The sequence below is a fragment of the Astatotilapia calliptera genome, chromosome 3 (assembly GCF_964374335.1).
Source record: "Astatotilapia calliptera chromosome 3, fAstCal68.1, whole genome shotgun sequence".
NCBI classification, from domain to species: Eukaryota; Metazoa; Chordata; class Actinopteri; order Cichliformes; family Cichlidae; genus Astatotilapia; species Astatotilapia calliptera.
The window spans coordinates 8,306,805-8,323,658 of NC_137424.1; the positions used below are offsets into that span (position 1 = coordinate 8,306,805).

The 16,854-nt window shown below is 39.8% G+C and overlaps 1 protein-coding gene and 1 long non-coding RNA gene across 6 annotated transcripts in view; both read left to right on the top strand.

The window, feature by feature from the left end:
* The first annotated feature begins 1,320 nt into the window (after positions 1-1,320).
* On the top strand, positions 1,321-4,286 carry LOC145425128 (uncharacterized). The gene is made up of 2 exons (XR_013905796.1): positions 1,321-2,034; positions 2,752-4,286. It is a non-coding gene; the product is annotated as an uncharacterized LOC145425128 (long non-coding RNA).
* A 6,273-nt stretch (positions 4,287-10,559) lies between these two features.
* LOC145424188 (uncharacterized) overlaps positions 10,560-16,854 on the top strand; it is a 35,574-nt gene continuing 29,279 nt past the window's right edge. For 2 of the 5 annotated variants that reach the window (XM_080297274.1, XM_080297252.1), the window contains exon 1: positions 10,560-11,042. The gene's annotated coding sequence lies outside the window, so the exon portion shown is untranslated. Of the gene's footprint in view, positions 11,043-13,527; positions 13,608-16,854 lie in introns of all 5 variants that reach the window. The other 3 variants (XM_080297267.1, XM_080297284.1, XM_080297277.1) reach the window with 3 other exon arrangements.

Sequence of the window (16,854 nt, forward strand, 5' to 3'; positions counted from 1 at the left end):
ATTAAAAATAGGCAAACATTTCTTTGTTTCTTTATTCAACTTTTGAACAGTGGTATTTAGTAAGTACATATTCAGTAAATGCAAAGTATTTACATGGCCCCCTAAATTAAAACATTATGGGTTATTCAGAACAGAACTATGCTTGGAAAAATATTGTCCCATCAGTTGATCCAACTCCTCCACAGTAGCAGGTGGAACTTTTCTTTTTTGAGGATGGCTTCTTTTACCTGTCACTACAGATGGTCTGTCTATGTTTTGATCAAGAACCTTTTTTTTGGGCAGCTGAAGAGGAGAAGTCTATCTTATGGCCAACCTCTGGCTGTAACTTGGTCATATTACCCAGCAAAACCCAGTATGCAGGTTCATCTGTAACAGTCCTTGTGCCACAGATCCTCACTGTTGCTTCTACATTAAACAGAAGAGCAGTGACATGGCTGCAAGTCTCCACGACTCTAGCCATACAGCTGCAGTGGGCGGCTTCAACCTTCCCTGTGATGCTCACAATGACCTGTGGCTGCAATGCTGCAATTCAGTCTTTAAGAGTGCAGGACCTGAAACACACACAGACAAAGTTCATTTAAAGACAAGAACTTTAATAAGCCAAGGCCGACACAAATGTGTTTTATTTACTTTCAAATCCATTTATCATAAATGTAACAAATAAAGTGTTTTTATGTATCCATCTATAGAACGCTGCATGTTATATTCTAAATCTGCATGTTTCTTTTTAGAAACCTATCAGCAAAAAATGAACCTAAAGTATGTAATGCAAGGATGTAATCACTTTCAAGAGGGAGAAAACATAAAGTTCAACTTTAAGTGACAATTATGGACACCTAATATGACAAGGAGATTCTGCAGGTCATTAATCAATGTATAAAACTAAAACAGAATGTATTTTTAGTGACACAGGACACAAACAAGGAAGCAAGATGTGTAATTAGGATTATTTATAATAAATATGAATTAATTAGGGCAATTTCTTTAACCATAAAGAATAACTAAATCCTTCAGGACAATGTCACATCAATGCACTGAACTCACTATGTTATCCCTCTAACAGAGCCTCTACATGTTCTCACTGTAATTTCCCCCTCACGAATGAATTTTTGCTAGCACTAATTTGAATGTTGGGGGGAATCAAACGCATTTTACTCGCAGTACTCAAGCTGACTTACCTTTGCTTGAATGACGGCGTACTCACAATGTGGAGGCTTAAAAATAACCAAATCTTGTACCCAGTCCTTGGTGAATTGGATGTGCGCCTCCAGAGATTTATAATTGCGAAATTGGTGCGCCATGTATGCTCTGACTCCACAGACAAGGTATGAGAGTAGATCATGCTAAGTCAATAGCGGTTTGGTCTTCAGGGTTTCTACTCCACGGCTATATTTCATACGGGTCCACATTTCAACAATCAAGTACCGTCTCTTTGCATCTGGACAGAATCTGTCTCTATACCGTCATTTTCTTTTGAGCTACGTTTCAGAATGGTTCGTAGCAAACTTGTTTTGATTCGTGACCTGCCAAGATGGTGCTGCGCTCCCACAATGCATTGCGACATTACGTCAACTCCAAAGCCCTTTGCGTGCAGGAGTGTATGCGCATGCGCATTGCCACGGTGGTTTAAAAAATAAAGATATAATGAAAAGTAATTAATAAAAATTAAATATTTAAACATTCCCACAAATGTGCAATGAACGTGCAAAAACTCTCTTTAGTAGTTGTTGCTGTTTCTTTCTTTCTTTCTTTCTTTCTTTTTTTGAAAAATAACGACGTCTCTGAGGCGCGAAATCTGACAGCGAGAGGAACGGCCGGATACAGGAGACGGGAAGAAACAAGCCGATTATGTTCGCGTTAATTAAGTGGTTGGAAGATGTAAAATTCTCAATTCTGCCAACTGAACATATACGAGATTTTAATGAGGATGAATAATTAGCCGGCATGGAGGAAACGGACCTTTATTTCGTGGAGTGGCGACAAGAAGCCAAGGCGGGTGGCCAGTCTAAGAAGCCTCCATCATCAAGCTAGCAGGTGCCTTTTCCCATATAATATTACTTTATTCTCGTGTATTTGGAACGGAAGCGTAGAGCTGCCACCCAGGCAAAAGAGAAATATAAGTATATCACGTTATAACGTGAAAAGTTTATCGTTCTAACAATATACTATCATGTTTGAACAACATGTTTGAACAACATTGTACGAAAAATGTACATAATTATCACGTCCGTACAATATTGTGCGAACGTGACAATTATGTATATTATAATAACGTGATATTATATTATACCAGTGGTTCTTAACCTGGGTTCGATCGAACCCTAGGGGTTCGGTGAGTTGGTCTCAGGGGTTCGGCAGAGCCTCCGCTGTGACGTGCACGGCTCATTTTGTGCACCAGTAAAAAACATATCTACGTCTAATTTGAAAAAAAAACACACTTTATTTTTCACTAAAGAGGGGTTCAATGAATGCACATATGAAACTGGTGGGGTTCGGTACCTCCAACAAGGTTAAGAACCACTGTATTATACAAACATGAAAAGCATAATGTTAGAACAATAAACATTTCACGTCATAACGTGATATAGCTCTATTTTTCTTTTGCCTGGGTGGCAGCTCCACGCTTCCATAATTTGGTAATCAAAATATGTAACTTAATTAATTATATTGTGACGTACTTTTGCCTTTTCTTATTATTCTGCCTTCTCAATAACTATCAAAGCCTATTCACATTTAATTTGGCTTTCACAGAAATCCTACCTCTCCTTCTGGCTACAGAGTACTTACCAAGGTTAGAAAGAAAGAACAGTTATGCTTTATTAATGTTCGCTAATTACAATGTTCCACATTTCCTTGCTTTTTAAGTCATTTTTAGGCTTTTTAGAGTTTTTGTTTTTTATTTTTTTTAGCAGTAATGTTTCTGCCTATTTATTTCAGCCCATGAAATCGAATGCAGATCTTCCTAATGTGAGATTTACATAAATGTAAGTAATTTTGTTTGTCATTGTCATTAATGTTGTTGCTGTTGTTGTTTTTGTGCAGTTTGCAATCATATAAACCTAGCAAACATCAGTCAGCACAGTGACTAACCTAAACAGATTCTTGCTTTATTCACATATATTATATGTAATTATATATACCTGCACATTGTACCTAGGGTTGCAGCCACTTGGCCCCACCCCATTGTTGTGACAGCCCTGATTGTACTTATACACTGCATCTGAACAGGGAACAGTCTGCCACATTAATGTATTTTTAAGTGACTTGTTTGTAATACATGAATTTGTTTCTTACAGATGTCAAAGTCTCAACCTCATGCTGCCCTCCCCCATCCTCCTAAAGTAAGTATTTGTTGTTGTAGTTTTTTATGCAGTGTCTGTGTCACATGCTAATCATAATTATTGAAATAACTGTTTTCTAACAGATTTTCCAAAACACTAGTTATGTTTGTTGTCATTCAGACCAGTACTACTGCTTAGACATTGTTTAGTGGTCATGCATGTTTGACAAGCTCGTTATGATACCAAAACAGTAGGCCTATCACAATAATCGATATATCGACTTAACACACAGTACATGTACATGACCTCAATAATTGTTGATGATGTAATTTATGTGCCATTATATTTACAAAAATAAAATATAATGATAACAAAACAATAACATTAAATAACATTGTTTTCTATTTGTTAGAAAATTTACTATTTATTCAAGTTTTTAAGGTATCTAATATTTTGATTCCTAATTTCAATGATCTAAATACTTTAAGAATTAGATGTCGGTTTGTCAATTGAAAGTGTGTAGATCTTGCATTATGGTGGTGTTATATTATGATTATACATTCAAAGACATAAAATGGTCTTAAAATGACAATGACATAACTTGTCGCAATTGTTTATGGGGCAATATACCGACCAACAAAAAGTCGTTATCGTAACAGGCCTTCAAAACACACAGTTTTATGATTGATAAATTAAAAAAATAAATACATTTAATTTCTCTGAGATTCTCTAATATTCAGTTACAGTTCACAACACAGCTACCCGTACATGCAGTATTATACTGTAAATATAAATCTCTGCATTTAGCATCCCACTAGAAGCGTCACAGTTACTGCCTCTTTTTTTTTTTTTACAAATACCTGTACTATCACTAACACATTTACTGTTTTACTTTTAGCCTGTGGATACAAATGCAGATTTCCTTAATGTAAGTTGTGCATTTTAATTACATCATGTTATTTTTATTATTATTTATTTATTTATTTTATTTTACATTCAAATATTTCAAGCTTCTTGGTTAAAGAAGCTTGATTGCTAGTAGGTAAAGAATAGTTCACCTATAATTCATATTCCCAATTAATTTCTCACCTCTGATTGAATGCCTTTGTTTGTTTTCCTATAACAAAACATTTTTGCTGGATATATATGGTGAATTTATATGCATAGATACAGTCGTAGTGCTTGACACATGCAAACAGCAGTAGATGTACTAAAAAGGAAATAATTACAATCATGATGTTGATTGCTGATGTCAGTATATATATTTTAGAGGAATGTTTTGTTTTTCACCCAAAATAACTATATTGCTTCAGAAGAGATTTATTACCCTACCGGACTCTTATATATTGTTCTGTTTTTTGTTTGTTTTTGTTATTTTCAGGTTCAATGGTGCGTGTTCTTCTAATGGCCGCCTTCCCACTGGAGGTTTTGATCCACAGCAATTTAAAAGGTAATCAGCTTTGAAAGTCAGTTCAAATGGTTAGCTAATAGTACTTTAAAAAGCCTACAACTCTGTCACCAGTTTCTTTACCAAAAATTACCCATAAAAGTATCGCTCAATAGCATATAATTGTAGTTCAAATGTTTAGTTGTACAAATATCAAATTTTTGGAAATCTAAAACTAGTCAAACACTCAAATGTTCATGCTTTTTATAGGAGGACAGAGCAAAACGGACATCGGCGCAGAGTGAAGAACTGCCCTTGATAAGGACACTATGACAGCCATATATAGTAAGTCTTCACTTACTTACTTTCTGTGTATCTAAAATTGCATACACCACAAGTAACTTACTTTGCAACCATTAAAATAGGTTGTAAAGTAAGTTACCAATACAAATAGGTGATGATGCATTGTAGTGGTTGGTCTCAGACAAAGAAGGTCAACAGATTTATGAATGCTGGAAGGTAAGGAGAGACGACCAAAAGGGGTGTTAGCATTACTGTAATGTGAACTGGATAGACTTCCCATCTAGGAAAAAAAAAGAGGTAAATTATGCGTAAAATATATCTGTATTAATATCTGTATCTGTATAAACAGAAATATCTGTTTGCTAAATGAAGCCAGCTAACATAAATCACATTTTTATTTTAACTCTGATAAAAGTAATAGAACTGTGACTTTTGTTTGTTACAGTGGGGGTAAGGAAGGGGTTTCCCAGCGTGTCCAGAAGGGCTTTGAGGATTGCAGTGAAAGCTGGGGGAACTGAGACTGTGTGTATATATATATACACACATATATGTATATGTGTGTGTATATATATATATATATATATATATATATATATATATACACACATATATGTATATGTGTGTGTGTTTCTTTTAGAATGTTTAAGTATGTAATGAGAATAAACTTATAAAATGAATATTCCTTGCTTGATTGATATGCTATATGTATGTTTTAAACATCAAATAAAGATTTCTTTCAGATGTTACATGTGAATGTGTTTTCTTAGAAATATATGAAGGGTTAAATTTATATTTTTTTGAATGATTTTAAATACATTTAAATTGTATTTTGAAATATATTTTATTAATATATTTCAAAATATACAAAAAATGGCCAAAAAATATATGTGCTAAAATACATTTTAAATATATAAATATATTTTAAAATGTATTTTAAAATATATTTTTTTACCGTATGGGCAAAGCTACACCAGAGGGTTGTGCTGTGTAACAGGTTGGTGCAGGTGGTGTTATCTACATTTGAACATTAGGCAACAGTCTCATGAAGACACTTTCTATTGTTCACTAAAGACCAACAATAACAGAGACAAAGGGAGAGCAGCAGAACTAGTGCTAACAATTAGCACTGCTAGCCTGCCCACCAACACCAGCTAATGTTCTAAAAACGATGATCAATGATTTTGCTGTAACGGCTCCAGCTGTCTGTGTCAGGGACACGTTGGAGATGAAGTGAGTGATCCAGTGACAAAGGTTTGGAAACCTGCAGTCAGCTGAGACTAAAGGAGTCACCTGACCGAGAGACCAAATGTTTCACTGAGAACGTCCAGATGAACAGAATCAACCTTTGGGATAATCTGTTCCACACATCCATGTTTCACTTACTGCATTATATTTCCTCATTGCTGTGCACACAGGCCTGTGGCTTATAACCAACTCCAAGTTCAGACTCAGAGGCTGCTGAAGCTGTTTTCTGGAACAGAGACGTGTTGGATATAAAAGCAACTCTTCTTTATGTGTCAGCACTGAGGAAAGGAGCAGCTTCGTTTCTAAGTGTATGAAGGACTGTAGCAGTGTGTGTGTGAGCTTTATTTCACAGACAGAACCATGTCAAAAACACAACTTCAGGTAAAAACAATACAAAATCAAAGAGTCTGATCAGAAGGATTAAACAGAGGAGTGTGGGACTGTTTTTAACAGACAGCAGGTTAAGCCAGGCTGGAGGAGTAAACTGAGCCTCGGTGTGAGCAGCAGTGTGTTTGACAGGAAGCTGAGATAAACAGTCTGGAGCCCATTTAGTGCTTCATATGAAAGTGTGAGGATTTGAAAGCAAATCTAAAATCAAGCAGGAGTCAGTGTGAGAATGATTTGTGCTTTTCCTCAGTCACATGCTGGGAGTTTCAGTTCATCCATGTTCAGCGTGCTGTGCTTTGTGTAACAGGAGAATATGACAGTATAAATCAAGTCTTCATGTCACTGAAAGCCTCCACAGTCTGCTATGGAGGTGCATCAGTTTGGATTTACAAGAAGAACATTTCTTAAACCTGCCACAAGATGGCGCTCCAACAGAAGGGATGTCCACAGTGTAACACAGACACACACATACTGTGTGAATGTGTGAGTGAATGGGCTTTCAACACAAGGCTTCTGCTGCTACCTTTAATGACATAATTAGCTAACAAGAACAAACTGTTAATTACCACCAAAGAACGGCTCCAGATTTTAGCTGCTGACCATTTTGTGAAACGTTGATTACATCAGCTTATTGTTGATTTTTCAACCTTAATATCAGCTGCTTTAAAGGAGCCTGGTTCTCTGGCAGTAACACTTTTCTTCACTAGATGCAGTGCAGGCACAGTCTGTGTTTCTAAACTACACACTAATGTTCATTGTTGTGCAGCTAAATCCTCCCTCTGGATGGGAAGAATCCCTGTCAGGCTTCAAACACCTGGCTTGGTGTTCTGGAGCTAATGTGTCACCTGTGAGGACTCTGAGATGAACACACAGCAGACACTTCAGTTCTCCGTCTGTGTGTCCTCAGTTTCCCAGCATGCCTTGGCTGTGGTGGTGGAGGTGAATGAGGGGGAACATGCTGCTCTGTCAGCACTCAGGTTTCATACCTGGTGATCTCAGAGGACAAAGCGGCGTTACAGCAGCGCACGTTGATGAGACCTGATGCTCTGAACAGTTCAGACTTCAGCCTCACTCTGAGAAAACAAACGACTGACTGTCAGCAGCAACTACACCTGCTCCATCAGTGACGGAGAGAAGAACTGAGACTGAGAGACATACAGCTGCAGGTCAAAGGTCAGAAACGCCCGCTCTTTGTACGGGTCAGGAGTTAGTACTGCAGAGGTCAGAGGTCAGCTTGCTGACAAACCATTTGAAACAGTTTGGAGCTAAAAGCACAACAGCAGAGGAAAGAAGAGACACTGCAGAGATGATGCAAAATATTGTGTTTTGTTCTCAGCTGTCAAAAAGTGTAACACACGTGTTCCAGCACAGCCTTTGTGTACTTTCACTTCTCCATACTGTCCATTGGAAATCCTGTTTGTTACTTTTTGATTTCAGTCCATGTGTCCAAAGCAAACTTCTGTCCCACACTTTCTCTGCTGACTCTTCACCGATGCTCAGATGATCTCAGATGATTTCACCAGAACTCATCAAAATTCGGGCTCCACAGAAACCCAGACGTCACTAAACAAGCGTAACAAGCAAAGTGAAAACTGGTCGTTCAGCTTTATTGACCAAAGATAAGCTCACATGTCACCTCATGACACAGACACTTATTTCCACAGCATGCACGAGGACTGACAATAAGTGTCTATAAAGCCACTTCTATCTGCCACACCTGTGCTTCTGTCATGGTTGCTCTCCTCTCACTCTGTCATTTATCCACAGTCTGCCTCCCTCTGCTCCGTCAGCTGACGTCCTCTCTACACCACCTGCTGTGTTTTATCCTGCAAAAACACATTTAAGAAGCGTTGCACCGAGTAACGGGAGGAACTGCTATAAAATCCATTTAAAGGAGGTGGTGCTGAGTGCTGTGACTGGGGTCCCACCACTGACATCACAGGTGGAGGACATGTTGGAAAACTGCTACAAAGTGCTGTGCAGCCAGCAGAGCTTACAGTCTGTCCTGTGTGTCATACAGGCTCTCACACTTAGTGTTTCTGTGACACATTGAAGAGAAGTTTGTGTTGTTCACAGTTGTGCTTGTACTGAGTGACAGCTGACATGACCTAACAGGAATAATGTGTCTGTGCTGAATGAGAAGTAACACACAATGAAGTCTTGATGCATCTCAATCATCCAGGAAAGTGAGTCTGTTGCTTCTGTTCATCTGGACGCAGCGTTTTGTGGGAGAAACGTGTCGTCATCATCAGGTGACGTCTTCAGTCTCAGCTGCAGGTTTCAGTCTTACAAACAGGACATTTGCATAAAGACTGAAAGCAGCTGCAGGAACGATGGGCTGGGAGCTCCGTTCCTTCATCTTAATTATGCAGATTCTCAGGACCATTGATCAACAACCACTGATCCATGTCCATGAGTCCCATTCACAGAGATGTGGGAATGGCTGCAGTCACAGCATGTAAGATGGAAATAAATGAGAAGTATTTAGCTGAAGTGGATTTGATTTATGTTACTTCTTTTTTAACTTGTAGTTCTACATTGGAAGATTATTGTGATATTGGAATATAAAAATACATTTATATTCTATTATTTTCTCAAAATAAGCGTCACACTCGTGGAAGCCGGTGTAGCCGCCGAAACGCCTGCATTTATGGAGACTTTCAGCCCCAGGTAGGCCAGTTATGGATCTTGGATCCACATTATGTCAGCAGCTGTTCTCCACCGTGAACTGTGTTCAAACAAACACGCTCACGCCTCACAGACGACAGCTTACAGTCCTGTAGAGATAAAGTGACTTCGTACAGCCCCGACCTGCAGACGCTGTGCGCAGAGGTTCAGGAGCAGAAGTCCCGTTGTAAACATATCACGGCAGACCCGACGATGTTTGCATGAACGCGCTTTTCAGCATCTCTTTATTGACCACTTTACACACACGGTTGCTGTGCGCACACAGCCGGCTGTAGCTTTGCAGCTCACAGCCCGACACACACCAACAACAGCAGAGAGAGCACAGACGTTAAGGTGCGTCCGCCTCCCCTGCAGCGGCGCTGCAGACCACGCCCGCCACACGCAGTAACCAGGTAAAATACATACTTGGGCAGAATTTTGCAAATATCTATTTTTCATTTTGTAGCAGCATAGAGCTTTTTTCCAATTATTTTTTAAAAGTCAGGTCAAGGCTCCAAAAGCCCAAAGGTGATATAACAGTTTGTGTTTGCTACATGGATCATTGTAGTTCAGCTGTTTGAGTGAGTTAGTGTTTGTGTGTCTCTCTGTGTGTGTGACTTCCAACTGTTTCTAACAGCATCCTTAGTCATAAAATGGTAATCTACCCCACACCCAATATATGGTTCACTTCCTGTATTGGTTCAGCGTGCACAACACAGTGAAGCCACTAAAGGGCAGGAAGCTGACCACACAAGAAACAGAATCTTCACAGAGATGTGTCGACAATAATCCTCCCCCAGCACAGAGTGGCTGGAGAGGTGGTCAGGATCACAGGAATGTCTTGATCCTACAGATTGAACTAAGACCTGTAAAATTTTAAGAAACACATTGATAACATTCAACAATTAGACTCAACAGGGGCCATTAGGAAAGCCACAATGTTCATAGAGGGTCCATGCAGCTCACACTTGACTGTGACTCCTGACCAGGGCTGGACTGGGACAAAAAATCGGCCCGGGCATTTTGACTGGAGACCGGCCCACCAGGTATTATATGTAATACTCTGATAAATATCAGTGGCATTTATTTTGTGTTTTTCATGAGAATAAGTCGAAGAGAAAATAACATTTTGAGGTTAAGAGTGGTATAAATATGTGATATAAATGTTTGTATTAAATTGCATAAATAGTGTGTGGAAAAATCAGTTACGTAAAAAAAAAACATAATTTCATGGAATGTGAATGTCTGTTAAAAGAGAAGAGGTGTAATTTGTTTTGTATGCTACGTCACGAGAGGTCATGACTTGCAGATGACTTCCGGGGGAAAAGAAGTCGAGAGGAAGGACGGAGAAAGAGAGGGAAAAAAGGAGGATTACTAAAATGGCATAGACGAAGCACGGGCTTCGGGACTGCTTATGTCACCAAAGTTGTTCGGCAACAACGCATTACCCGCCTGCGGACTTCCCGGTAATCATTCGGAGTGTTTGAGCTGGGCTTCCCGTACCTTTTGTGCTGGAGAAAGCACGGGGCACGTTTGGCTACGTTGGCTAGCTGGAGCTAGGCTAACGCCACGGTCCTGGCTAACGGAGATTCCGCCGGAGCGGAGAGACGGAGTTTTGAGAGTTGTCTCGGGAGAGAGTCGCTAACCGTGGATGATTCGCTGCTATCTAAGGAACCGGAGATTCGTTGCTCGCTGCCGCGAGTGGAGACGGTTGCTACCACAAAGAGCGAGTTATTCATCGGAGGAGGTCGAGACGTCACGGATACACGGAGGTATTGTTGTTATTATTAAGAGCTCCAACTAAAGCGCGCCAACAACAAAAATAGACTAAGAGTGCACTCTGGGGAAAGAATAACATTGGACAGGTTAAGGGCAAAAATACTAAAATCTATCCCCGCGGTTTATTGTATGTTTTGTATATGTGTTTTTTTCATGAAGGAAAAAGGGTTGGATGTGAATTTCCTGCAATTTATTAACCCTTTAAGACCTACCATAGAACCAAGTCCGCCAGAGCTTATATTATATTTTTACCTGCTGTGGAGCCATTTGTGGGAGCATTTCAAGTTGCTATACATCAATACAACCATAATATACCAAACTTTAATAATATGTCTGCATTAGGTGCATAGTAATTACATAAATTGCAAAAAAAGTGCAATAAACTACAAAAAAATTGAAAATCGTTTTTGTTTTTTTAACATATATTTGTAGTTAGAGAAATTTAAGAGGCTTATCCCTCAAAACTGTAAATACAAAAAAGTTGCACAAAATATTTTCCCACCACAGGAAATTTATTTTAAGTGTCTTCATAGTTTTATTTTTGAAATACACCAATTTTTATATACTGCAGGAAAAACGAAAATAAATATTATAGTGCAAATTTGCAAAATAACAGCATATGCATCAAAATAAACTATTTCCAGCAGTGCAATATGAGTCCTAAGCATCCCAGAAACGACACAGAAAGTCATGAAGTCAAACATAACTTTTAAAAACACAAGTATAAGCTCATGAGGTCACGATGGTAAAAAAAACTAATTTCCGCAAAATGACGCCACTTCCGGTTTCGGGCAGGTCATGCGGTCATGTGATAGTTCGCGCTGATGGACGTAGGAAGTGTTACAAACATCGGATCGGCGAAGCGTGTTTCTGGAATATCATGTTTTTGTTGCTGCAAGTGCTTTTTATGCAGTTTTTGCAAAGCTATATGTGGAAGGAAACTGTGACCTAGGACAAGCATAAGATGTAAGTACAACTCCTCCAGTTTCATATGCAAAAAAAATGATTGCACTAGCTTATGTGGTTGCAGAGCTACCGGGATTTAAAAATAGTTACGCAAAACAGAGCGTGCCCGCTCCGATCGGCTGTAAAGGGTTAATACATTTTCTAACCCTGAGATCCTGTGTTGGGTTTATTGCATGGTGTCTTATCATTTGAGTATTCAGATGTATTAGCCTTAATCGGTTAAGTGTATTTCCTTAGCCTCCGCTTGTCTGTGTAGACACGAGAATCATATGAACTAGGGCTGGGCGATATATCGAGTTTTTTAAAAATATCGATATATTTTCATACGAGATATAAGATGTGACAATATCGTTTATATCGATATAGTCTATGTTACGTTATAATTATACTTGTGGAGCCGCAGGTTTGCCTCTCTTTCGTCCACTTTTGTCTCTACGCTGCGTTACTCGGCCTCGCCTCTCCTTCACTGAACACAACTCCGCCTCCCCCATAGCTTCACCTGCAGGCAATGACAAGATGAAAGCGGAAAATCTCCGTTAGCGAGTTACCGTGCGTGGGGCTGGACGGTGTCAACGTGTTAGCGAGCTAACCGCGCTAACGAGCTAACCGCGCTAACGATATGCAGCCCGGAGGTGCTGCACGGCCTAAAATCCTTTCATTTTCTCAGAAATCGACAGTGCACCTTATGTATGAATTCTGGTTGTGCTTACTGACCGCGAACCGATTTTATGTGGTACACAGCGCTCAGCAATCTGTCAAAAAATGTTTTAATATGACTTTGCTAAGCTACGGAGTTGCACCGCTTGATGGATTGTCAGAGGACTACGGCTACCGAGGAGGAGCCTCGCGGAGTGATACGTGTTCAGAGACCTGTTCAGAGACGTGGTGCAGCTGTGAAATCTGTCTCTTTGTTATTACGCTCAGCATCTATTAGTTTACATTTTGACTGCACAATTGTGAGCTTTTTGTTATGCACAAAAACAACATTGTTTTCTTTTATTTATGGACCATGATTATTTAATAAATGCTGATAATTTATTTTTGAGTAATTTCTTCATGTACATCTACGCTGTATGTAAATAAAAGTGCCCGTGTGACAGCTGGGACACAGTGTGACTAAGAACTCTCTTTTTGTTCTTAACTTATGGCTTAAAAAAATAATAATATCGAGATATATATCTTATATCGCCATCCAGGTAAAAAATATCGAGATATGAATTTTGGGTCATATCGCCCAACCCTAATATGAACCCTAGACTGATATTTATTTTTCGAGATGTATCTTTTATCACAGAATGTTTAAGTAGAGTCAAGACTGCACCCGAAGGCATAAGGGGGGAGTCTTGTCACACGAGCCGGTGGTAAAAGTTTTACATATAGGAAAAACCATGAAGCCTTTGAATGAAAACAAACGCTGTTGTCACAGTGATGGACGCTGTCTTGTTGGTATACATGCATCAGTCTAATAAACTTAAACCTGCACCATCCTCCCTGTCCTGCTATTCTAAACAGGAAGTAGACTGTTGGTCGAGTTAACCTCCTGAACATCTACAACACACGGTGGAAACCTGAAATTAAGACAGAGACTAGAGGTGAGACATGATCATTGCTGATTACTGATGACAGATTTAGATATATTTTCATAAACCTTTCATTTGCCACATCAATAAACAGCACGGCAGGGCAAAATATGTTTTCTAACATGGCAACCTTTAAAAAGTGAAAGGAGACAGAAAGACAGCTGAGAAAGAATCAAACTGACTTTTTGATGCATTTTACACACAGTACTAGTGCAGAATCGAGAAAATGTGGGAAACACTGGCATCATATGCAGTACTTACTTCTGAAGAAATTATGATGGGACCCTAAAAAAATGACTATGTACAATAATGGATTTCTATACATTTTACATCAGATGAAAACGTTTGTTGTAAGATTCAGATAATTATTTATTAAAAGTGAGACATTTTAAATGAGAACAAGAAAGAAAAGTATTTCTTTGTGCCCCCCTCTCCCTGTTAATGCCCTACCTGCCCCCCTGGCAACACTTTGCTAGACCCGCCCCTGCACAGTTACCAGCTGTCAGCTACACAAAAAGGATCCTGGTGTTATTTGTCTCTCAGAAACAGTTCATAACTTCAACTCATTTTTGTTTTGTCATGTTTTGTTCTTTACATTGTCTTTCTTCTATATAATTGTTAAACATTTAATAAATATGTCTACAAAAAGATTTTAAAAATCAGACATTTCACACAGACACCCAAATGATTTCTGACTGATGAAGGGGGCTGAAGGTGCCCTGCTCTTGCCCAGCTTCTGCTGCTCTCTCCCTGCTCACTGCCAGCAGCTGGCAGCCTCGGTCCTGCCTGAGACTCTTCATCTATCAGTGCCAAAGAATATGGGAAATAGCAACGCACAACATGCACATTACAAAACAAGCACATGAATCAGCATTACATTCATTAGTGAAGTGCTGACGTTCGTTCCTAAACTTTGGGCCTTAATTAACATCACTGTGAACTAATGTTTGCGTTGCTTCTTAACCAGTGAAGCAGCGAGGGGCTTTCTGAGGTTCCTGCTCGTAAATGCCCAAAATGAGTCGAGTATTTCTCTGCAACTACAAACTCTGTTTTCATCAGAGGTGTAAATATTACAGCACTGTGTCAGAGTCACTGAGGCTGGAACACAGAAAAAGGAAGTAGATGTATTTATTTTTAGACTTTATTGCCTGGAACCACTTTAAAAATACGCTTTGGGTCACAATTAACTGCAGAAACCAGGAATCCACATATGAACATTATCTGTGCAAAGATTTATGCTCACGTCACACGAGCTGATAAGGAGAAGCCAAACCTGGAAGCCACGACTTTGTTGAGGGTGTTTTTTGCAAACTTCTCTCCACAAATTCACATTTTCAAACTGCTTCAACATCTCACTCTGTGTCTTCGTGTGTCTCTGAGCTTCGGTGCAGGATCATCATTAAAATGGTGGAAAAATGAGCATGATTGCAACGACCACGGCACAATGGATCAAGTTACAAAAATTAAGCGATACTGATCAACGCACCACAACGATTATGTCACACGACACAGGATGTGATGTCACAACTGGTGCGAGACTTGCTGGCATGCTCCTATGAGGGTTGTTTTCCGGGGATGGCTTGTTCCTCTTAGTTGCGCGGTCGGGGTTCCCCCAGGTGTCGGGTGGTTCTTGGGGTCCAGGGTCCTGTCTTTGGCTTTCTCTGAAGTGGCCGGCCTCTGCAGTGGTTGGCTGGCCGCTGCTTCTGGACCGCTAGTACTCCTTCCCCTGGCTGTGGTAGCTCCATCTGTGGCAGCAAGACCAAGGGCGGATCTAGAGAAATTTTCTTGGTCGACATGGTGCATTTTTTCCACCGATAGGAAACGTGGATTTTTTCCTTTCTTTACTGTTTTCGCGCTGTCCTTAGAAAACGCTTAAAACACACACAAACGTGATGACAGTGTTTAGAACAAAGCGTGGCTGATATATATATGATCATAACTCTGGATTTACTGGCCTGTAATTAAAATTTAAAAACTTTGAAGTCCGAACTTTCAATGTGGCTGAAACAGAGACTCAGCGTTGCTGCAGCTTGTTGCTATGGCAGCTTACATCAGTCATGTGATTTGGAGGTGCAGCGTGTCCGTGGACCACAGAGGGTTAATAACACTCACTTTCCTCCATTTCCACAGTGTAACATCCACCCACCTGTGTAAAATCCGAAATTCCCATGGTGTTGTTCAGAATGTGCTCTGGCACGATCATAAGCATCGCTTGCTGCTGAAAACAAGAAAAAAGCCGGTCCTGCTATGGGCTGAACCATTTGTTACTGATGCAGGGGGGGACACTATGGAATATACTCAGTTTTAGCATTTATATTCACTGTTGACTGTAACTACGCTCAAACTGTTAATGCGATCTTATTTTAATAAACAACACTGTCATATGCAAAACTGGGGTGGCACTTGGGGTGGCAAGAGATCATTTTAGGGTGGCACTTGCCACCCCACACTCAGAAAAATAAAGGTGCCAACTGGAACCAAAAGTGGTTCTTTAGACTGATGCCATAGAAGAACCTTTTTTGGTGCCACAAAGAACCTTTCAAACAATGGTTCTTTGAAGAACCATTTCTTTCAGTGGTTCATTGAAGAACCTTTAAAGGCAGGCACGTGCAGAGGGGGGGGGGGGGCTAGAGGGGCTTGAGCACCCGCCCCTTTCCTGATGGGTGCCCAAGGTGCCCTTTTGTTGAGGCAACTTTAAAAAAAAAAAAAATATATATTATTATTATTTTTTAATGTGTGTGCGCGTGCGGAGTCCTGTCTGTGCCCCTCAACAATAATATTTAACTATTAATCACAGTTTTGCTAAATAAAAGGATCTGGCTTGCATCAGTCACATGATCACATTTAACCAATGATTGCCCTTGACGGCAGAACGCTGTTGTGCCAAAGTAGTTACCCCCGTCAAAAATTGTTTCCCCATTCACGGGAGCGCGCAAAGTAGGAGGAGCCGCTTGCCCAGCTCCGTTCTGTACGCTACTTGTCACTGATCTGCAGTCGACGCGATAAAGAGTAAAAGCTGGAAAACAGCAGACTCGATGAATTTAATATTAGTTTCGTGACATTGTAATGTGCCGTGTGGAAGACAGTTTACCGTATACTGTACACTTAAATAACCTGCTGGGAATACTTTGTCTAGAAAAAGACTTTGATACTATAATACTGTAAAACCAGATGGAAACACGCTCTCCAGTGAATTTACACTCGGTTTACACTTTGTAGCGAAGCTATCACGAATGAGTTCATTTGCAAAATCAATCTC